The sequence below is a fragment of the Panthera pardus genome, unplaced genomic scaffold (genome assembly GCF_024362965.1).
Source record: "Panthera pardus isolate Hobbes unplaced genomic scaffold, ASM2436296v1 HiC_scaffold_15, whole genome shotgun sequence".
Classification (NCBI taxonomy): domain Eukaryota; kingdom Metazoa; phylum Chordata; class Mammalia; order Carnivora; family Felidae; genus Panthera; species Panthera pardus.
In genome coordinates, this window is record NW_026526710.1 from 81,792,271 (window position 1) to 81,809,996 (window position 17,726).

The following is a 17,726-nucleotide window of genomic DNA, read 5'->3' on the forward strand; positions in this document are numbered from 1 at the left end:
CTGACAGTCCTATTTCTACTACTGCTATAAGAGATAATATCCCAGGATGACTCAGTCTCAAAATGAAATGAGTGGCTAATGCTGTCTTCCTGAACATTGAGCTTATTTTGAAGCATTAGATGATTAACCTAAGGTACATAATTGTATATTGGTACATATTTATATTGGTTATTATTTAACAACCTTTGCTTTTCTGAGCTTCTCCCATTTGTAGTTAAAAATTAAATATAATTTGAATTAAAAATAATCAGTGTAAAATAATCATTATGGCAAAGAGATATATAGGGGTGGCAAATTCTGCTCCCCTACACGTTCATCTGTCGATGAACACTTGGACGCATCTCGTATCTTTGGCTCTTGTGGATAATGCCGTAATGAACATGATTCATTACAGATACCTCTTCAAGATACTGAATGTGTGCCAAAATATTTCAAAAGGACCATAGGTGGTTTTTATCTTCTCTATATTTGCGTTTTCTCATGCCTATCTCTAATAAGAGTTAATATTTTGTATTTTTCTCATGAAGCATTTGATATAGTGAAGATCTCAGTCTTTGAAACCTGATTGCCTGGGTCCTGGTTTAGGAACTTCCTACTAAAGTATCCTATTTTAATATATTTAAATTTTCTGTATTTTAGTTTCTTCAATCATCTGTTACCTCTCTCTCTCTCTCTCTCTCGATCTGTCCACCTGCCTACTTACTTAGCTATCATCTTGTCTTCCTATTTGTCATCTACGTCTAGCACTATGGTGTTTTGATGTATTTTCTATTTGAATGAGGGAGGGGTCCCATTTAAGCATCTTGAGTAGGTATGCAATTTACCTAGAGACCAGAAAATATACACGTGTTTCTAAATCTTTGTATAGTAGAATTTACTTTGAAGATTTTAGTCACTTAGTTATTTTCAGTGTGGATATCAGCGTGCATATTAAGAAATCTAAATGGAAATATTTGGGAATGGAATTTGTGGAATTGTTAAGTTAAAAGACATTCATTTTCAAGTAGGTTAAAATAACTTGTGACAGACAACTGATCTCTCTGAAAACCTTTTGAAAATTGAGATAACATTAAATCTAATCTATTTAAATCAATAGTGAGTAGAAGATACAATAAATAAAGAGTAGAATAGATAAAATTCTGAAGAGGAGACTTCAGAGGAGTTTTCTGATAATCTTTTGCTGTTTTGATTTCTGGGTATATTTACTATTTCTGAGCTCAAGCTTGGAGAATCCAAGTTTGCTTGGACAGATGACCACTTCTGGAGAATGGAGAAAAAATAAGGAATCTTGGTGTCTCCAAAGGCTAAACTAACATCAAACCAAAAAACCAGTGGTGTAAGGGGAATCAAAACACACCCAGTTACCCCTCAAAAGCTTCTGTGAAATGATGAAGTTATACCTGGTGGGAGGGGGGACTATACGGAATTTTCTAAGAAGTATAGGAGATTTTTCTGCCATCTCACAGTGCTAAGGAGACAAATATTAGAATTGGGATTATGCAGAGGGACCAAGATGAATAAATGTGGCTATTTATGAAAACCCAAAAAGTCCATCAGGAATAGCTTCCTGTAAATTCAACTCCATCCACCTGCTCATTCCCTGTGTTGATGATGTTCATCCCCATTCCATCTGTCCAGAAACAAAGATGAACCTTTAGATAAGTCTGATGCCATCTATAACCTCTACAAATTTTTATGTAACATATATAATTCAGTTGAAATTAAGAGGAATGCCAAGAAATAGGATCATATGATCAAACACTAAGAGAAAACAACAAAACAGAAAATAAAATTGGCCTGGCAGATATTTGTAGTAATGGAGTAAGTGGAAAATTACTTTAAAATAACTCATCAGTTTCTTCAAAGGGAAGAACAAAAATGGGGGAAAATGAGAAAATGGGAAATTATTGAAATAATGATATTTGAGGTCTAAGACTGAGAGTACAATACCTGAAATGAAGTTCAACCTCAAGATGATACATCAGAGGACAGAATCAGTGAACTTAAAATCAAATGAGTAGAAAATATTCAAATTTCATAATTATGAAGACAAAATGGAAAATATAGAAACAAGTCAAGAGGCACAGGAGACAGTCTAAGATCTATTATACATGAAGGTGAAGAAGAAAGTGAAGAGGCAACATTATTTGGAGAAACAATGGCCAAGATGCTTTTAAAACTTGTGAAAGATCTCAACCCAGCACATTCAAGAACTTCTGTAAACCTCAGTGAAGATACATAATTAGGCAACCACACCTAAATGCATCTTTCTAAAAATGCTAGATTCATAGACAAATACAAAAAGTGTAAATCAGCCAGAGAATGAGATCTAATGCCTTGAAAGTGTCAACATGTCAACATTAGGAATGAAGCTGAGGGCGTAAAAAACCAAACAACAACAACAATGGAAGGCAGAAGACCATTGAATACAGCTTTTAATGTGCTGAATGAAACTAATCACCAGCTTAGTATTCTACAACAATGAAGATAACCTTAAAAATTAAGATTAAATTAGATCCTTCTTCTCTAGTTTTGGTCAAGATAGTCAAGATGGAGTAGACACATTTCTCCTTATTCCTGCTACTAAGTACAGCTAAGAATCCTGAATATTATGTATAAAATACACATGAGAATATTCTGAAAGACAAAGAGAAGGCAGACTGGCCAAGAACTTCAACATCTTCGACAATAAATTCTTGGATTTTCTTTTGCTTATATATTCAGGACTGGATGCTTAAGAAGCTGCAACCGGGATATATTAATAGGCAGAAAAAAACCAACCAAACAAAAACTCAAATCAGTGTAATTAACAGTGTTAAAGAAAAAAGATGAAATTCATATGATTAAGATGGAGAATAAACATTACAATACTCAATATCTATTTATAATAAAAACAGAAAATTGGGATGAGAATAAAACATCTGATTTAGCAGAGGAAAAAAAAACTTTTCAGTTCATATTGTACTTAATGGTGCAACATCGGTGCTGGTTTTTTTTGTTTTTTTGTGTTTTTTTTTATATCTCCTGGTATTAGGAGCTCTCACAACTTTTATTCCACATTGGACTGACGGTCTCAGACCATAAAATGAGACACAAAATGGAAATCAAAGAATATGAAGGAGAAAGTAAAACTCTATTGTCTGTAGTTGAAATCACTGTATACTATAAAATCTATAAACTTAGTAAGTTAACAAATTCAACAAAGCCAATTGCATATATGATAAAAAAAATTATAAATATCTTCTACAAAAGCAATCAAATAGAACACTCTAACAAAGATGTGCAATACCTATATACTGCCTTGAGAGAAATTGGACAGTGCCTCAATAAATAAAGCGATGCAGCATATTTATAGGCTGAAAGAACATGTGTACCTACAGAGCCACACGCCTGATACCTGCTAATCAACTTTGTTCTATCCCGTAGAAACTCTATCCTAGCTGCCACTTGGTATTGGTACCGAGTGCTTCTTGCTACCCATTTATCCTGAGTAAAGTCCTTTTTTTTTTCTTTTTTGAACAAAGTTCTTAACCTCTGTTGGTCACTGAAATATTTGACAAAAGTAAACCCCAACGTTAGTAGAGAAAAATCATACGCTACTCTTGATACACAGAGAACAGCATTGAGTAAATTCAACATTTACTCTTAACAAATCTGATGGCAAAATGCAAGCTTAAATGAGCTTCTCTAATTTGGTAAAACACACCTACAAAAAGCCTATGGCAAATATCATTCTTAGTGATAAATGGCTAAAATCACTTGCCATTCTACCCAATTCAAGAATGAACGTTTTAATGTTTTAAGAGTGTCCTGCTCAAGAAAATAAAGAATTCAAAAGTAACAAAAAGCATAAAGAGCAAAGACATGGAATAAAAATGATATTATTTTGTACATACAAAACCAAAGAACAAAAAAAATCTTAAAATTATTAAATGGATTTGTCACATGCATTAAATACATAGGAAATGAACAAAAAACCCATATTTCTTTTTTTTTAATTTTTTTTAACGTTTATTTATTTTTGAGACAGAGACAGAGCATGAACGGGGGAGGGGCAGAGAGAGAGGGAGACACAGAATCGGAAGCAGGCTCCAGGCTCTGAGCCATCAGCCCAGAGCCCGACATGGGGCTCGAACTCACGGACCGCGAGATCGTGACCTGAGCCGAAGTCGGACGCTTAGCCGACTGAGCCACCCAGGCGCCCCAAAAACCCATATTTCTATACCATTTATAATAGTATTCCAAATCATTAAAGAGCTAGAAAAAAATGTAATGAAATATGGGCAAAAAAAGCCATTTAAAACTACAAATACTGTTGAGAAAATCATAAAAAGACCCAGGATATGAAGGGAAATAACTCGCTCATGAATTTGAAAAGTCATTATATAAAGAAATATCTCTTTTCTAAAACCTTCAGTGTGTCTAAATGCAACCCAAGAAAAATCCTAGAAGGTAATTTTAGTGGAAGTGTACAAGTTGAATTCAAAAATTAAAACAGAGATACAAAGAGTCAAGAGAGTCTAAGGAAGAACAAAGGTGGAGGTTTACACCATGGCACGTTATGAGCTATATCAGAGCTATAATGATTAAGTTAATGTGATATTGGCTCAACATAAGTTCAGAAGCAGAAAGTTGTTGTATGGTTACCTAATTTGTCACAGCATAGCACAGCATTGCAATATGGAAAGAGATGTCATTTCTATAACTGATTCTGGGTCTTTTAGATCTTTGAAAAAAATAATTGGTTCCTGCATTACGCTATGTAAAAAAATAAATTCTAAATTGACCTTAGATGTAAATGGAAAAGTGAAACAACTAAGATATTGGTAGAAAGCATACCAGAATATATTTATGGTCTTTGGGTAGACAGTGATATCTTAAAGGAAATACAAAATAACACCACGTAGGTAGGCATGCTATATTAGACTTCATTAGAATTAAGAATTCCTATTAATCAAAAGTGTAAAGGATGCCGCAGATTGGGAGAAAATATTTGCAGTGTATCTGCTGGACTTGAATGTAGAATACACAAAGGATTTCTGAAAAACAGGAAAGAAAAAGGCAGATATAATTTGCACAAACATCACTTAACAAAATATAATATCCAAGCATTCAATGGTTATCAAAACAGTTGCTCAATATCTTTAATCATCAGAGATCTGCAGTTTAAAACAACTTACCTGGGGTACCTGGGTGGCTCAGTTGGTTAAGCATTGGACTTCAGCTCAGGTCATGATCTCACAGTTCGTGGGTTCAAGCCCCACATTGGGCTCTGTGCTGACAAAGAGCCCGGAGCCTGTTTCAAATTCTGTCTCCCTCTCTGTCTGCCCTTCCCCCACTCGTGCTCCTTCACTCGCTCGCTCGCTCTCTTTCTCTAAAAGGGAATAAACATTAAAAACAAAAATTAGAAACAACAACAACAACAACTTACTTGCTTAACATCCACCAGAAGCCTAAATGAAACAGAGAAAAAGTGTTGGTGAGGGTTTGGGGCAATTGGAACTCTGTTCCAACACTGGTAGAAATGAATACAGGTATAGCCGCTTTAGAAAAGAATTCAGTGGCTCTATTATAGTTGAAAATATGCATGCTCTATTATCCAGATAACTTCTATCTATGTGCCCATTGGAAAGGTATATATATCTCACTGGAAGGTTTCACTGGACCATTTGAGCAGCATTATTTGTGAAAGTACAAAGTAGAAAGATACCAAATGTGTATAAAATCTAGGATGAATAAAGCTCATTATTCTAGATTTATGCAATGGGGCACTATAAAACTATACAGAAATATCACTGAGTCTTACAAACAAAATATTGCCTGAGAGAGGGTGAAGATAAGAGAGTATATACTGAATTGGTTTATTAAACCAAGCTTAAAAGTGAGCAAATCTGCTCTGTTGTGTTGGAAGTATAGATATTGGTTATCTTTTTCGGGGTGATGACTCTGATAAGGTCTGCAGAAGCGTTAGGATATTGATAATATCTTAATTTTTCTCAGAGTGTGGTTTACACGGGTATATTCCCTCTGTGACAACTCATCAATTCACTAATTTCCCATTTGTGTCCTTTTCTGTACGTGTGTGTACTTTAATGAAAAATTGCATTCCTGTAATAATGTTCATGAAACTTCAAAGAAAAATGCTGAATAAAATAAAAATATAAATGATAAGGTAGTCCTAGAGAATAAATTGAAAGCTTGTTTTGCAGATAAAATGTAACTCAGCATTTTACAGTTCTGAAATACATCAGCTAGTTTAAAAAAATCCATACCGATAAACACAATTTCTTTCAAGAAGGGACACGGCAGAATCATACTCTTTTAGCAACCATAATAAGTAGTTTGTATATAGAGGCTCAACTCCTAGGGAAACACCAGCAGACTGACAGGTTTAGGTAAGACTTTTGAATGGTTGAGAAAATCTTGGAAAAGTGCTAAAGAATTATAAATGAGAGCATTTCATTTTAAACTATGTATATTTTTTTTAATTCTCAATCCCAGTTCTTGTTGACTTCCCATTAGTTGATCCTATTTCTTTTCTCATTTGTGACGTATAATGTTAAGTTTCCTAAAGGATATGAAACAAATTTTCCAAGAATTCATGTCCTTTTATCAGAACTATTTTTAAAGTAATTATTTATACAATAAATGTACTGAACAAATGTAAATATATCAAATTATACCAGGCACTGAATATGAAATTTGAAAAAAAAATCACATCTCTTGGTATTTAACATGAAAACAACAAAATTAGCATTAGTTATGTCTTAATCTGAAGATATCAACAAACAATAAAATTTAAACTTGGGTGAAAACCTTATTTTATAATTCAGACAGAATGATTTAGAATTTCAGACAGAGATAAAGAGTTTGTTAGATAGAATAGTTTAAAATAGTCTTATTTTGTGTGTGTGTGTGTTTATGAGGTCATGCACATATATGTGATTGTTTTCCAGAATACAATATAGACCTGAAATAATTAGGTTTCCCAAAAGATGGGCTGCATATCGAGATTGTTCTGGAAAAAGCGTTATGAATAACTAACGTTCAGAAATATAAAAAGGTTTACAAATCCCCTGGACTCTCATGACCAAAGCAGAAGCCAACTTTTTGTTCTGAGTTATACTTGAATGATTGGAAGTTTTTCTTGATTAAACCTATTAACCTACATCTGACATTTTTGTGTAACTAAACCAGTGCGAGTTTTAGAGCAGCAAATCACACAGGACAACCCAGATTTCCCACCTGATTCCATTGAGAGCAACCTGGTTTTATCTGTTTAATATTGGCATTCAGCCTAAAATATTTTAAATTGCTCCTGATGAAAACAAACCTAACTAAAAATCTACTAATGTATGCATTTTGGGGATTCTTATTAATATACAATTTCCACACAGCATAATCCATACTCTTCTTCGTCTTACAGTTTTGTTTTGGCACATATATTCAGTCACATAACTACCACCATAGTCAAAATACAGAATATTTCTGTCTCCCCTGAAAGTTCCCTCTTGTCCCTTTGAGCTCAATCCCTCTTTCCTACCCACCTCCTCTCCCACTTTTGGATTAACAGCACGTGTTACTTTCAGTTTTTGGCTATTAACCGTAAGGGCACGTAAACAATTCAAAATGGGTCTTGGTATAGACATGTGTTAGCATTTCTTTTGGGTGAATAACCTAGGTTTAGGATTACTGGATCATATGACACGTTTCTGTTTACCTAAAACAAACAAACAAACAAAAACAAGAATAACAACAACCTGCCAAACTGTTTTCCCAACTAGCTGTGCCATTTTTCACTTCCCAAAACAATGTTATGAGGGTTTGAGTTGCTAGTGTTTGGTATTATCTGATTGTTTTCTTAATCTGATTTTCTTAAAATTAGCCTTTCTAATACATGTGCAATAGTATCTTAGTTTTAATTTTTGTTTCCTTAATTAGTAATAGTGTTGAACATTTTTTCATATGTTTACTTTCTAAGATCTCTTCTTTGGTAAATTTCTTTCCAATTATGTGTGTGTGTGTGTGTGTGTGTGTGTGTGTGTGTGTGTGTGTGTGTTGTTAGTTTTCTTATTGAGCTTTGAGAGTCCTTTACATGTTCTGAATACAAGTCTTTAATCATATATAGTTTGCAAATATTTCCTTCCAGCCTGTGGCTTTCCATTTTCATCACATTGTCTTTTGAACAGTGGAAGCTTACATTTTGATGAAACAGAATTTATCAATAGTTCCTTTTATGTTGTGAGCTTTTTATTTCTTATCTATGAAATCTTTGCTTAATTCTTCACTTAAATCAGAACAACCCCCATTACATTTGTTTGATATTAGCATTGTGCTCGGGACAAATTAAATTTTGATATTGATGCTTAAAATGTATCTATGCTGGTATATGTGTGTTTGCTTTTATAGGAATAAAGAAATCATATATGTACAGTACTAAAATATGTCATTTACACTGACAGCTCTTACTATTATTAAGATAAAATATATTGTTCTAATAAAGTTTGAAAGCAGCATTTGTAATAACATGAAATAAAGATGTCACATAATACTTAAATTATCCTATTATTTTTAGTTTTAAAATATAAATGAATTTATAAGACATAAGTGAGGCTGTTTTACCTTTAAAAAAATGATTTCCAAAAATTTGTCTTGAAACATAGACCATCCTTTCAGAGTATATTTAAATTTTATTTCAACACAAAAATTGAACATAAACAGGAGACTTGTAACATTTATTAGTCAATCTGAAAATAATTCATTTTTAATTTAACCTTTTAAAGAGCTTATATATTTTATTTCTACATATGTCAGGAACCTCACAATATATTGGTATCATTTTGCTTTAAACATCAGTAGCCTCTCTCTATATATGAATGTAGATATAGATCTATAGATATATATTACACTGAATGTGCTGAATAAAATTTAGACATATGAGGCACAAGACAAAGCAGAAAATTATGACTGCTGTATCTGACACAAACACATTTATCTTTTGAATATGGGTCATATTTGTCTGTTCTTCTGTTTCATGTGTCTCAATTTTATTCAGGGCATCGTGTGTGAAAGAACACTATAATGTGAAGATTATTTAGCCCATGTTATTTAGAAACACACCCTTTCTCCTTTGAAGCAGGAGTGTGGGCTGTGTATTCACCTAGTATGGAATTGAGTTGGTTCTTGGCTTCATTTCATTCATCACTATCTTCAGTTGTTCTCAGATCAGGACTTGGTTTCCTCTGGTCTTGGATTCTTCCCTCTGCTTTATATGCACACAGAAAGGCCCATGTGCCTGGGGTAGTGGAGGAGGGTACCACCCTTCTGACTTGCCCCAGCCTGGGGAGGTTGTGTGTTCTCTCGGTTGAGGATGCATGGGGAAAATGGCGGATTGAACAGACTCAGTCTTTGACTGTAACTCCTCAGGATTCTAATCTCCCGTATCAACCGACACCTGGCTAGTGCAAATTCATTAAGACTTAAGATACTTTAACTTTACCTCTCTCTTGAGAACATTTCCCCACTCCTGCCATTTCAGAAAAGAAAGCACGTATGGTCTCTTATCTCCTCGCAAAGCCTTCAGATTTTCTGGAATTTGGTTTTGTTATATTTCTTGTTATCCTCAGCTCTGTGATGGCTGGAAAAAGCTGGTATGATTTTGTAACTTATCCATCTTATTCTGCTTCTTAGGGTAAGTGGGGCAACCTCTTGTGATTTCTAGATCTTCACTGAAAGCAGAGGGCCGTATGTTGTTTTCTTCTTAAAATCAAATTCTGAAAGATACAGGATTATCAGCATCTAGCAGTTTTATTTTTCTATATCGTATCACACAATTTTAATTACACAGAGACTTGTACGTCATTTCCCATTTGTTATTCTGTTGCCATTCTTAAAAATCTGCATTGAATGACTTGTATGACACTTTTAGTCACTTTTATTTTATGCAAATGTCAATTAGCTGTCATCTGGTTCATCACCTGTGCCTGGCAGGATGTCTCTGAAATGGGGAAATGATGGGCTGTGCAATATGGGAACTGAGAGAACAGTACGTGTTCACTGTGGTTCCATGAGCCTGCATTTGAAATTAAAATTGTTGGCACTCTCCTTTTTAGATTCCTGTTTGTGTGCCCATAAACTACTGAAATAAGAGTTAAAAACACAAAATTTGAGCATTTAAATAGTGCAAATCTCACCTGTTCTCTAAATAAATATTTTCCTTCAATAAGCAGCCAGTACACTGAAAATAATTAGACAGAGTCTACATCTCCCACTTCCTTGGAACAAAAGCTTTTTTTGCGGTGTTTTCTTGAAAACCTTAAATGGAACTTCTTTGACAGCTTATCTGCTGATATGTTTCTACATGATTGTTTAAAGAGCGGTTACTGCAATTAGTATCTTCTCTGTGTACTTTGCAATTTGTGGGTAAGTCTGTTGCTTCACAGAATCTGGTATTTTGGATTTTTAGCCAAACGGTTGTCAGCACATTCATATTTTGAGGTTTTTTTTTTTTTTCTTTTTTCTTTCTTTCTTTTTTTTTTTTTTTTTTTTTGCTTTGGAAAAGTTAACTTATTCAAATAGTACCTTCATTAAAAGTATAGCTTTTCACAGTTAACATCTCATTATTTGCCCTTGGTTTCTTTATATTTATAACTTTTATTTCCATTCTTATCACAGTTACAATTAACTAGAGAGTTTCTTAAATTTCAGCATGTAAGACTATAACTATAAGATTTTTTCCAGAGAAGAATGTCAATTATGGGCATCAAAATAGAATGAGTTATTTTTGCCTATGTCAAATCCATCTAATGTTAGGTCTGCATGAATAAACATCTTAACTACTGTGTTAGCCAGAGTACTTAATGCTAATTTCTGTAACGATAAAAAAAAAACTCAGTGACGTAGCAAAGCAAAGATTTATTAGTCATATTGCCATCAATGTAGAGGGTGAGTCTTTGTGCTAAACACTATCTCAAGGAAGCACATTGCTTCAGTTTTGTGGTTCTTTGGTTACAACACCAGTGTTAACCTGGGATGAACAAAATGGTCATTGAAGCTGTTGGCCTCTTCATTGGAGAAAAGCCAGAGATTTCTCCTTCGTATTTGACTGAACGGATCTAGTTACATAATGATCCTCCTTGCAAAATAAATTTAGGAATGGAAGAGGAGGACCTGGATATTGATGAGTTTCTAGAATTCCTGAAACAAATTGGTAGCCAAGGTAAAAATGAGGTCTGAGAAGTTGCAGGGTGTGGGGGGCATTCTATGATGCAACTATATATGTGTGTGTGTGTGTGTGTGTGTGTGTGTGTATAGTATATACTATACTATACTGTATATACTATATATATACACACACACACATATAGTTATATATAGTATATATATAGTATAGTAGTGTATATGTATATATAGTAGTATAGTACATATAGTATAGTATATATATAGTATATATAACTATATACATATATGTGTGTATATATATACATTCTATGATATAACTATATATGTGTGTACACATACATGTATATGGTTATATAGTATATATATATATTATATATAGTATATATGTATATATGTATATAAAGTATATATAGTACAGTATATATTGAGAGAGTATATAGTATAGTTATATATGTGTGCGTATATATATATACACATATATACATATACACATACACACACATAGTTATATATAGTATATATAGTGTAGTGTGTGTGTGTGTGTGTATATATATAGTAGTATAGTAGTATACTATATATAGTATATAAGTATATATACTTATATATACGTGTGTATATATGTGTGTGTGTATATATGTGTGTATATATGTGTGTATATACATATATACATACATATATATGTATGTATATATACATTGTATGATGTAATTATATATATATGTATGTGTATATATATAGTAGTATATATATAGTATATATAGTATAGTAATATATAGTATAATAGTATAGTATATATAGTATAGTATATAGTATATATATAGTATAGTATAGTTATATATATATATATATATGTGTGTGTGTGTGTATATATACATATATACATGCATACATATACTATGTACGTATATACATATATATGTACGTATGTATATGTGTGTATATATATACGCATTCTATGATGTAACTATACATATGTGTGTGTGTGTATATATATATACACATATAGTTATAGATATATGTGTGTGTGTATATACATATATACATGCATACATATACATATGTACGTATATGTATGTATATATATATGTATGTATACATATGCATTCTATGATGTAACTATACATATGTGTGTGTGTATATATATACACACATATATGTATAGTTACATATATGTATAGCATGTATATAGTATATATAGTATAGTAGTGTATATATATAGTATATAAACACACACACATATATATATACACACACATATATGTATGTATATATATGTGTGTGTGTATATGTATACATTTATGATGTAACTATATATATATAGTACTATGTATATATAAATGATGTAACTATATATACTTTTAGAAGTACTATGTATGTATATGTGTACATATATATGTGTGTGTGTGTGTATATATATATATATGTATACATATATGTACTTTTCTAAAGTTTATATATTTATTTTGAGAGTGGGAGAGAGTGTGCATATGGGAGAGGGGCAGAGAGAGGGATACAGAGAATCCCAAGGAGGCTGTGTCCTGTCCGCTCAGAGCCCGTTGTGTTGCGGGGCTTGGACCCAGGAAACGTAAGATCGTGACCTGAGCGGAAATTAAGATTTCAATACTTAACTGACTGAGCCACCCGGGTGCCCCAATGATGTGACTATATTTTGTTTCATCAGAATTCAGGTGAAAATAGCAAACCCTTTGTTCAACACCTGAAGTGATGAGCTGTATTTCATTTTTTCACTTAATCATCAAAAGTCCTCCTCACTTGGTGCTGTTTTGGGTTTTCTAGTTTGGGACATGGAATGTCAGGTAGTAAAAGTGGTATTGAGGCCTTCGAGTGAATACTAGACAACACCGGAAAATTCACATTTTTCTTTGATTACTGAATTGTTTCTCCAAGACTTTATGTTGCATCTGCAGTGCTCATTGTGAATCCTTGTCGGATAATTCCATACTATTTTTTCGCTTTCTCAACATGGTTAAATTTTTTTAGCAAGGGGTTTACATAAGAAATCCAGCACCCAAACTTAAATTAAAAACCTACGTCCTGACTTTTAGTGCACTCACGCATGAGAACTGCGGTGATTCACCCTATTTTAACATTACCTGTAGGTGAGAAAGGAGTTGTGCAATGCTGGAAATACACCGGAAATTGATACGAGCTGTTACTAAACCTGAGATGTTTCTTTGTGTTTTAAAATACTGAACAGAGCACAGTAGCTATGAAATTATTTACTAAATTTGCTGTTAATAGTAGATAAAGGAATATATAAAATTGTGCATAAATGTATTAGTAATATTCTGTGTATTGTTATTGATGAAGATTTTTGCTTTAAAAATAGGTTGGAATTAACAATTCAAGGGAACTATAAGTGAAAGATGGAGAACTGTTACATTTCATGTAGAATCATTCTCTTTAAATCATAAAGATAGATGAGATAGCCCAATGGAGAAAATTTACTACCTCCTCCTTTGTGCCATGAAATAAATAAAATTATTTATTACTCTACATGTCAGTTTGCATCCTTGAGAGAGAGTTATATATTTGTCTTTCCTATATATTATTCATTCACCAGTACCTGATGTAGATTATTGCCTAAGTTCTGGAAGTGCCTAATTCTAAAAGCATCTAGAGTGTATGCTTTTAAATCAATGAGTATACATTAAAATGTATAAAGATAGTTTATAATAAATATATTGTCCTAAATAGTCACTTTAGGAAGGGTCAGGAAAAAAAAAGATGCAAAAGGGATTATGCTATATAAATACCCTAAAATACTGTAGAAAATATTAAAATTTTGAAAGTTAAAAGAGTAGTTAAATTTAGTGGAAGGAAACAAATATTTATGAAGAAGATAAAATAGGAAAGATAGGAAGAAATGTATCAATTAGAAATAAGGCAAAGGAGGGGGGTTAGTGTTTCTTTCAGGCAAGAGGAAAAAAAAAAAGCAAAAGTAGCTACCACTCAATAAACATTTAAAAAGACTGGAATTTTAACCTTGTCTAGAAGAACAATATTATGTCAAAGTGGGAAGCCAAATTAGAGTTATGTCACAAAAATCCTGAAATGAAATGTTTAGTTATCAAATTTTTACTGAGTGCCTTGCATTTTTCTAAGCACTGGGGATGTAAGAGTTAAACCAAAGAACAAAATTCTCTTTTTGTAGGAGGTCTGTGCTACAGGCTAAGGGAAATGTGGAGAACGAATAACAGAAAATAATTGAACAAGTAAAATGTGTGCTTCTCAAGATGCGATGCCAGTAATACATCAGGAAAAGAAATGGTGATCTTTGAGTCTAGTAGTAAGAGATGGGTGATTTAAAGTTGAATTAGAGATTAAGAAAGGTCTTATTACAGATGTCATTTGAGCAGAAAACTAAAGGAAATGAGGGAGTGAGCCCGGCAGCCATCTGTGAGAAGGGCATACCCCATATAGTGAGTGTACAACCCAGGCCAGCATGTCAGGGGCAGAGCGGGGAGGAGAGAGAGGTAGAAGGACAGGTTACTGGAGCCTTTGGAAGAACGTTGCAATGAAGTCATCTTTGCAGGCCCTGCACTGTCAGCACAGGGCCTGTCACGGGGCACAACCCCACAAACCGTGAGATCACGACCTGAGCTGAAATCAAGCGTCAGGTGCTCAACCAACTGAGCTACCCAGGCACCCCAATTTCACATTTAAAAAATTTAATGGGGGCGCCTGGATGGCTCAGTCGGTTGAGCGTCCGACTTCGGCTCAGGTCACGATCTCGTGGACCGTGAGTTCGAGCCCCGCGTCGGGCTCTGGGCTGATGGCTCAGAGCCCGGAGCCTGCTTCCGATTCTGTGTCTCCCTCTCTCTCTGCCCCTCCCCCGTTCATGCTCTGTCTCTCTCTGTCTCAAAAATAAATAAACGTTAAAAAAATTTTAAAAATTTAATGTTTTATTTTTTTTGAGAGAGAGAGAGAGTGTGGGTGAGGGAGGGACAGAGAGAGAGGGACACACAGAATCTAAAGCAGGCACCAGGATCTGAGCTGTCAGCACAGAGCCCCATGTGGGGCTCAAACTCAGGAACCATGAAACCATGACCTGAGACGAAGTCAGAGGCTTCACCAACTGGGCCATCTAGATCCACTCCCCGTCCCCCAAATTCTACATTTTTAAAGAATCCCTCTGGCTCATGTGTATAGAGTAACCTGGGGCATGGGGGACAGGGAGAAAAGGCAGGCAGAAGCAAGGAGACCATTTAGAAGGCATTTGAAACCATCAAAATGAAAAATATTGATTGTGAGCGATGGTGCAAAATGATGAAGATCTGCAAATATTATGGAAACTGAACTTCATATGGACTGGATGTAGATAGTAACAGAAAGGATTCTTCAGAGGTAAAGTTTTTTTTTTCACCTGAGCAATTATCGAAGTGGAGTAGTCCTTGATAGAGATGGAGAAAATTAAAAAGCAAAAGAAAAAGTTGGCACAGTAGATAGAGAATATGAGAACTTTCGAAGATCTGTCATATACCCAAGATGTGATGTTGAGAGTAAATACAAAATACAGAGTCCAGTTAAGTTTCAACTGGAATCATAATTTGAGAGCCTTCAGGGCCTTTAAACTGATGGTAAGAGATGAGCTCAGCAGCAACAGAATAAGTGTAGAGAAACTAAAGAAAATGAGCATGGACTGACCTACTTCTCTAACTTCAGATATGCAGAGATGAGGGTACAGATACCAAGGGAAGCTGAGGAGGTGGGAAGAAAAAAAGCACAGAGAGAACAGAATTGGGAAAATCTTGTATTTAGAATGCAAGTGAGGAAAGTGTTTCTAGGAAGAAAAACACAGCTGACTAATTCATTCAAATGCCTTCAGGGATATAATGAAATGAGGCCCAGGACCGGCCACTATATTTAACAGTTTAGGCCACTGATGACTTCGAGAAGACCAACTTCAGTGGAACGATGAGGGTGGAAACCCGATTGAGCAGGGTTCGAGAGAGAAGAGGAGGAAAGGGAATGTGGGCAAGGAGGCCACTCTTGAGTAGCATAGCTCTTTGATACGATAGAGGGGGGACCGTTCTTAGAGAAAGGCCCTCCTGAGGCAGGATGAGACAGAGTTTAGTACACAGGTGGGAGGGTTATGATTCTATAGCCAGGGGGACCACATTTCTAAATCAAAAAGTAAAGGCAAAGGTGCGGTTAGATGAGTATGTGTGTGCTAGAAATGTGGCTTGGTCCATTCCTGATAATTTTTATTTTTTACATGAAATATAAGGCTGAGAATGCCAGGAGCAGAGATCTTGAAGTCCTGAACGGAGAAAAGATATGAAGAGCTCTTCTGTGAATGGAGAGAGCTCAACACAGGAAGTTAGACTCACGGATTCAAGGTGGTGCTGTACTTTTCTGTGTATTTTTCTGTAGACATGTTCCACTGTGCTGTTTTAGTGAAAGAGTTGGAGAAACATTAGTCCCACCCAGGGTGATTGCCTTGCCAGGCAAATAGGATGACAGAATTGGCAAGGAAGAGAGTGCAGAATGCGTGCACCACAGTAACTGAGTTGGTGAACTTTGTGTCTACACTGGCCTGAAGGAAAGCCTAGTCACAAGACTGAAGGAGAACTGAGAAAAGATGGCGGAATAAATGGACTGCAGGTGTCACCTGAAAGCATGTTGAAGTGAAAGTAAGAGGCGGTCCCCTGGAAAAGTTGGAAAAGGGGGGTCACAGGGAGGGAGACATGACATTGTAATTGTGGATGAGATACGGCTTTCAGAAATGACCAAGGTCTAGGGCATGCCACCGGAGGCAGGGGGATGGTGAAGTTCAATGGATGACACATCAACCATCTGAGGGATGGTGATGCTGGAGTATGGATGGTTCGATATTGAAATAACTACAAGTGAAGGAGGAGTAGAGCTAGACAAAAATAAATGGAGCCAGAAAATCAGATCTGTGTTGATTGTAGGATAGTGTTGAAGGGTGAGGTAAATGCTTTCAAGAAAGAATGGTAGGCGATACGATTTTATAGCACAAAATAAAAGCTAGATGGTTTGTAGGAAGAGGGAAAGAGCACGGTTTGAAGCATCAAAGTGGAGTGAGGTGGACACATACCACAAACCCAAACAAGTGACTCCTGAGCCTGGAAATACATGCTTCTTAGAGAGGTGCAAGGATCACACCTTCGGGGAGAGTCAAGGGGTCAGAAAAAGAAGACAAAGGGAATGTTGGAAAAAGAATTGCGGGGCGCCTGGGTGGCTCAGTCGGTTGAGCATCTGACTTCAGCTCGGGTCATGGTCTCACGGTCTGTGAGTTCAAGCCCCGCATCGGGCTCTGTGCTGACAGCTCGGAGCCTGGAGCCTGCTGTGGATTCTGTGTCTTCTTCTCTCTCTGCTGCTCCCCAACTTGTGCTCACTCTCTCTCTCTGTCCCTCAAAAATAAATTAAAAAATGTAAAAATAAATAAAAATAAAAATTAAAAAAATAAAATAAAATAAAAATAAAAATAAATTAAAAAATGTAAAAAACAAGTTGCATGCTCCACTGACTGAGCCAGTCACGCACCCCAATATACT